This window comes from Molossus molossus, unplaced genomic scaffold (genome assembly GCF_014108415.1).
Source record: "Molossus molossus isolate mMolMol1 unplaced genomic scaffold, mMolMol1.p scaffold_m16_p_8, whole genome shotgun sequence".
NCBI classification, from domain to species: Eukaryota; Metazoa; Chordata; class Mammalia; order Chiroptera; family Molossidae; genus Molossus; species Molossus molossus.
The window spans coordinates 39,847,935-39,854,411 of NW_023425402.1; the positions used below are offsets into that span (position 1 = coordinate 39,847,935).

General features: G+C 41.7%; 1 pseudogene; it reads left to right on the top strand.

The window, feature by feature from the left end:
- The first annotated feature begins 1,975 nt into the window (after window positions 1–1,975).
- On the top strand, window positions 1,976–3,666 carry LOC118620703 (annotated as a pseudogene).
- Window positions 3,667–6,477: the final 2,811 nt, after the last annotated feature.

The following is a 6,477-nucleotide window of genomic DNA, read 5'->3' on the forward strand; positions in this document are numbered from 1 at the left end:
TTTCTTTCTTTTGAACCTCTGGACATTGACATTTTTTAATATATGGCATTTGATCTGGGTGTCCAGGGCTCCCATATATTTTCTGATAGACCATAAAAGCCAATTGCAAATTGAAATTACCCTCAGGTGGCCAATTATCCCCAAAGGTAGACCATTTGAGTTTGCATAGGGTCCGTAAGGTCCCAGAGCTCACTGGGACATTGTAACATTTTGCCTGAGCTTTGAAATCTTTAAAATTATCCAATAGGCATTGCAGTGGAGTTTTTGTACCAGATTGACTTTGGCCCATGACATCAAAGAGAAGTGCAATCAGACGACAACAGCAGACAATCAGGAGGGCCAACAAACGAACAGGAAAAAACACAGACAGGGCTGAAACCAAAAAAAACAAAAAAACACAGAACTGACAACAGACTGAAACCAAAGTTCCCTGCAACATTTTTCAGGGGACCTGACTGAAGTTCCCTGAGATGTCTCGCTAGGGAACCTGGCCGGGGAAGTAGTGCTGCGTCCAGCCTTCCCCCTTGCCACTGAAAGGCGCCTATCAGACTGAACAGAAACAGTACTCATTGGTGAGATTCCAGATGACTCAAGATGAGTCCAGATGCTCTCTCAGAATTCAATTTAGAGCAGGATTTGAGACCAGGCCAGGGAAACTGGGAGGGCAGGCTTAATCTCAGGGCAGAGGAATGTCCCTCCAAAGCCTACCCCTAGACTAGCCCCCTCTTGCAGTTTCGATACCTGGTCTAGTGGTCCAGTCTGGGGCTTCCCCGCAAAGGAAGGATCTCGCTAGGGCCTCCAAATGTTGTGGCACAAGAGAACCAAGAGACCACCAGAGCGAAATTAAAGCCAAATAGAGAGCAAAGCCGGCCAGCGACTAATCCCGAGTTCTCAGAGATCAGCCCCGACATTCAGCTACATTTTTATTGTATAGGGGGCTTGTTACAAATTTCTGCAAATGGCATTTCTTGTTGGCCTTGTGGGGAGCAAACAAGTAAGAAGCGGGGCAGTTGGCGATAAGCCGAGGGAGCGGAGGCGGGAGGGAGCTGAGTCAGCCCACATCTATGGTCAGGGTTGTCCTGCTATTCATTCTATTTCTAAGCTCTAAAAAATAACAAATTCACTTAGAGGACAAATTCACATAGAGGAGGACCAGGCCAGCTGGTACTTCCTCAGTTGGCCTCTGAGAGCTCCACAGTTGGCCCTTTCGTGTTATTTCATCAGGCGAGGTGCTGTGAGCGGGCCAGCACACCCAAGTTTTATGTTTCAACTCCGGTCAGGATGTGTAAGGGAGACAACCAATTGATATTTCTCTCTCACATCAATGTTTCTCCCCCACCCACCCCCAACCCTGTCTTTCTAAAATCAATAAGCATATCCATAGGTGAGGATTAAAAAAAAAAATCAGAACACGGATACTGAGAATTTTGAGGAAATAGCAACATTTCAGAACTGTGAAATATGCCGCCCGCGCCCCCACCCCGGCTCTAGCTGGTGGTCACTTTACAGGCCAGCTACTTTCCTTGGAAGCAGTTTGGCCAAGAGGAGCAAGAATGTCTTTCAGATTCAGCTCTGAGGAGGATTCCAATTGCCAGAACTGGACTAGAACTTCTGAATTTCCTGGGATGCCAGGCTCTGTGGCTTCCTTGGGAAACTCGGCTGCACCCCTCATCCCAACTCCTCACCTTCTTTGATACCCCCCCATCCCACCATTCCTGGGTTGCTGGAGTCTGGACCCACCCATGTGTGCAGCCCAAATTCTGCCTCACTGTGTGTGGGCTGGGGGACTCAGCAGGAGGTAGTTGTCTTTTCTGCAGGATAAAAGGACCGCTTGGTCCCTGGTGATCCTGGTTAACAGGTTTCCTCTTTTGCAGTCACTCTCAGCCCCAGACTGAAAGAGGTTGCCAAAATAAGATTACAACCTGAGGTGCCTGGTTGCTAAGGGCACATGCATGACACAGCTGCCAGTTGTGACATGGCTGCTGATTATGACACGGCTCCTGATTGTGACACGGCTCCGGCTCAGCCTGTGGTGCCAGCACCTCACTTGCCTGGGTCGCTTGCTGTGCCCAGACCTCTGTCTGTCATGTCAGAGCTGCACCTGTGGACCTTATGGCTCCTGTTCTTGTGGCAGCTGCTATGGCTGCAGGTCCAGGCGGCTCAGCCACCGGCACTAGCCCTGGACCCTGTCCTGCTCACCTCCCTCCCCCCGGGGCCCACGGAGCCCTGGCCTTTGGATCAGCAAAGCCCTTTATATACATCTGAAGAGGCTGAACTTCCATCATTTCAACAGGAAGCCTTGGCTCTGCCTACAGAGGACCCTAAGAAAATGGACCCGTTTCCAAATCCTTACGAGGTTTCAGCTTAGCTTCCACCCCAACAAGTGGAAGTCTACAGTGTCCTATGAGCCACTGAAATTTTTGTTAGTCCTCCAAGGAGTTCCAGATCAGCATCTACCCTCCCCTGACTATGTTCAATCTTCAACCCAGCACAAGAGCTCAAGTCTGCCTCACGTGCCCTTGCTAGTGTACAACCTTCTCCAGTCCAGCAGAAGGGTCCAGCTCAGCCTCCAAAATCCTCTATGGATGTCGTAGCTCAACCTTCAGTACATCATGAGGTGACGTTCTCACCCCTAGGTGTGAGCGCAACTCAGCATCCAGTGTTGCCAATCCATGGTTAAGATGTGGATCTGGAGGTTTTGATAACTACAGAGCCCCCTAAGAAGACTGCAACATCTGCAACTGAGAAAGAGTTCTCAGCCCATCCTCCAAAGTCCACTGAAGAGGTCAAACCTCCATCCCTCAGCTCAGCCTACTTCACAGGCTGATGCTATAGCCCTGCAGCAGATGACAGCTCCTCCAGAACCCTGAGGTAACACTTCCATTTCTAGAGCCTGTTCAAGCCCAGTAGCCAACCTTGTCTGAAGTCACATTTCAGCCATTGAACCTGGAACTCACCATTACTCCCGAACCTACTTTGGAAACTGATGCTACAGCCCTGCAGCAGACTACAGCTCCTCCAAAGCACCTTGAAGTGACACTTCAACTTCCAGAGCCTGTTCAGGCTCAGCAGCAAACCTCGTCTGAAGTCACAGTCCAATCTTTAGACCTGGAAGTTGTCAAAACTCAGCAACTGGAGTCATCTGAGACATTTCCTCCAATGACTGAACAGAGCACCACCATGAACATGTGTGAGCTCTGTACCTGCGATAATGGGACACTGTCATGTATTGTCTCGACCCAAAGCGGAGATTCCACAGAGTGCCTGTGCTGGAGCCCAACACCTATAGTGGCACCTTCATCATCTCAAACTTTCAAGGAAACTGTTTCTTACATTGATGAAGATACATGGAAGTCATACCGTTTGGTTGAGAAACCAATTCTCAGTGGAAATACATGGAGCGAATTATGTAAGAATTCATTTGAAGGCCTGCTGTCCCTCCAGTATTTAGATTTATCCTGTAATAAAATGAAATTTACCGAAAGGAATACATTTAAATCACTACCAGTTTTGCAATATATAAATCTTGGTTGCAATTTTATCACAAAACTGAGCTTTGGAACATTTTAGGCCTGGCATGGAATGCAGTTTATACACAAGTTGTCCAGACTGACAGAATGTAATGAACAAAATAAACTGATGAACAAAATGGAACCAGAGGCTTGATACATGAAACGGACTGATGAGTCTCAGAATGGAGGAGGGTAGGGGGGACTGGATAAAACAAGATGAAATATATGTATAGTCCATGGACACAGACAACAGTGTGGTGAAGGTGAGGAGGGGGGTCAGGTCTAGTGGAGGTGGATAATGAAGAACATCAAAAAGAATTAAGTTTGGTAATGAAAAAACCTCTTGGTCTGGGTTTTCCTTTTATTATATTCTGCTGACATAAAAAAATAAATAAATAAAATGTAAACAATTTGAATGTAATATTTCAAATCCTGGCATAAACATTCTTTGACAAGCTCATTACCAATATCATTAGAGAAGAATAAATAGAAACACAAACTCAAACATAAACAGCAGAGTTCTAAATGAATTTTTTACATTCTTATAGCTTTGCTAATCTTATTGTGTCAAAAGTAAAATCAATGTGTGATCATCTTACAGAGAGACATACCCAAGTATTATCATTTTATACTCCATTACATTTGTTTTTATTATACACAGGATATATAGCATTTATTTGATTTTCATGCTATGGGGACAGCTAAAGTTGACCTAATTATGTGGGTTTAGATTGGTGTCTCCCCAAACTAGATCTTCTTACCTTCCTGTTTATCAGAATCATTATCATTTTTCTATGAATCCAGATTAAAAATCTGAGTTTTATCATTGACCCCACCAGTTTTATCACAAGCAATCATAATAAATACTATAGACTGGGTGACTTAAAGAACAGAAATTTAAATCTATTTCTCACAGTTGTGAAGGCTGAAAAATTTAAGATCAAGGTGCTGGTAATGCAGGTTTTATTATGAGACTTCTCTTGGCCGCCACCCCTCTCGTGTGCTCACATGACCTCTTTGTGCGTGAAGGGAGGTGGGGTGAGAGAGAGATTAAGTTCTCTAGTGTCTTTTATCATAAGGCCCCACCTTCGTGACCTCATCTAATCCCAATTACTTCCCAAAGACCCCCATCTCCAAATTCCATCACATTGGGGCTTAAGGCTTCAATTAATATAGGAGAGACAAAAACAAACTTTCAACTTATGACATGTTCTTTTTCCTCTCAGTTCCCAAGTTTTGCCATGTCTTTCTTTGTGATACTGCATTCATCTATCCCTTCCTTTCCACTCTGACTATAAACAATTGAACTCAGGACTCTTATTGTTTCATGCCTGGGCTGTTGCAATAGCTTTTTAATCGCATTTGCCTCTAAAATGATTTATCTTTGATCTATCATAATTACAGTTAGTTCCCAGATCAATCTTCCTAAAATGACTCATATTGTGTCAGTGCCTAGTTGAAAATTGTCCATGATTTCCAGTTGTCTATAGGTTGCTTAATCTGGCCAAAGTCTCCCACAATGAGTCCAAATATTTACCTTTTATTTTGAGTTTACCAATGTAGATTTATTTAATCCACTAGCATTTTGATAGAAAATGCATTAAATCTGTAGATTACTTTGGGTATAATGGTCATTTACAATATTAGTTTTTCTAATCCATGAGTCCAGATTATCTTTCCATTTATTTGTGTCATCTTCAATTTCTTTCATTAGCATCTTTCAGTTTTCCAAGTACAGATCTTTCACCTCGTTGGTTAAATTTATTCTTAGTGTTTTATATTCTTTGATGCAGTTGTAAATGTGATTGTTTTCTTAATTTTTTTTTCCTGATAGTTTGTTATTAGTGTAGAGAACAGCAACAGATTTTTGTTAATTTTGTATCCTCCAACTTTATCGAATTTGTTTATTGGTTCTAACAGATTTTTGGTGGAGTCATATCATCTGCAAAGAGTGACTGTTTTGCTTCTTCATTTTTGATTTGGGTGACTTTTATTTCTTTTTCTTGCTTAATTGCTCTTGTTAGAACTTTTACTATTATGTTGAATGAAAGTGCCATCTTATCTTTTTCCAGATCTTAGAGGAGAAGCTTCTAGCTTTTCACTGTTGGGTTATGATGTTAGCTGTGGGCTTATCATATAGAGCCATTATAATTTTCCTTTCTATCCACTTTGTTGAGAGTCTCTATCATAAATGGATGTTGATGTTGTTAAGATGCTTTTCTGAAGTAACTTATTTTGGGTAAAAAATAATTGTGGCTTGCTGTTTCCCAAGACTGTAGTTCTAATACTTTCTAGTATTTTTTCTTTTTCATTAATGTAGAAAACAATATTTCTACTGTAAACATGCCTTTTAGTGGTAATTTATATTTTCCTAGGCTACATATTTTTGTTGTAAAATTGTATAAGTGCCTTAAAACTAAATGAATGCATTGGTATATTCTGATTTTAGGACTGTTAGGTACTTATTTTTAAACTGGGGAATTAGAAAAATTTTAGTGTATTGTATGTTTTCACTTCCAGACCAGAGAGAGCAATGTTTAACGAATTAGGAACTTATTAGTACCAGTGCTTCCTTGTTAAACTTCGGGAGAGTTACCTTGACCAATATAGCTACCTTGTGGGTCAAAAGACTGAATTGCTTATTAGTATTCCATTGTTTATGTGATTAGAATATGTGACTAATAGTGGTCATTATTTTCTTACATATATTTACAACATGTAAGATACCTTTTCTTTGTTTCTTCACTCATTAATGCTATAACTTGACTGATAAGCTATCAATTTGCTTCTATTTATTCCCTCAAAGCTCTTGCTGCTTTTGCTAATGGTTCTTTGTGCTTTCTATTTTCTTTGTAAATGCTCGTTTTATTATTTTTACTTACACTGAAAAGAGCTATTAAGAATAATTTTCAGTCTCATTCTAGGTATTTGGAAGATCTGTGCCAATTTCTCTCTCAATCTCCCA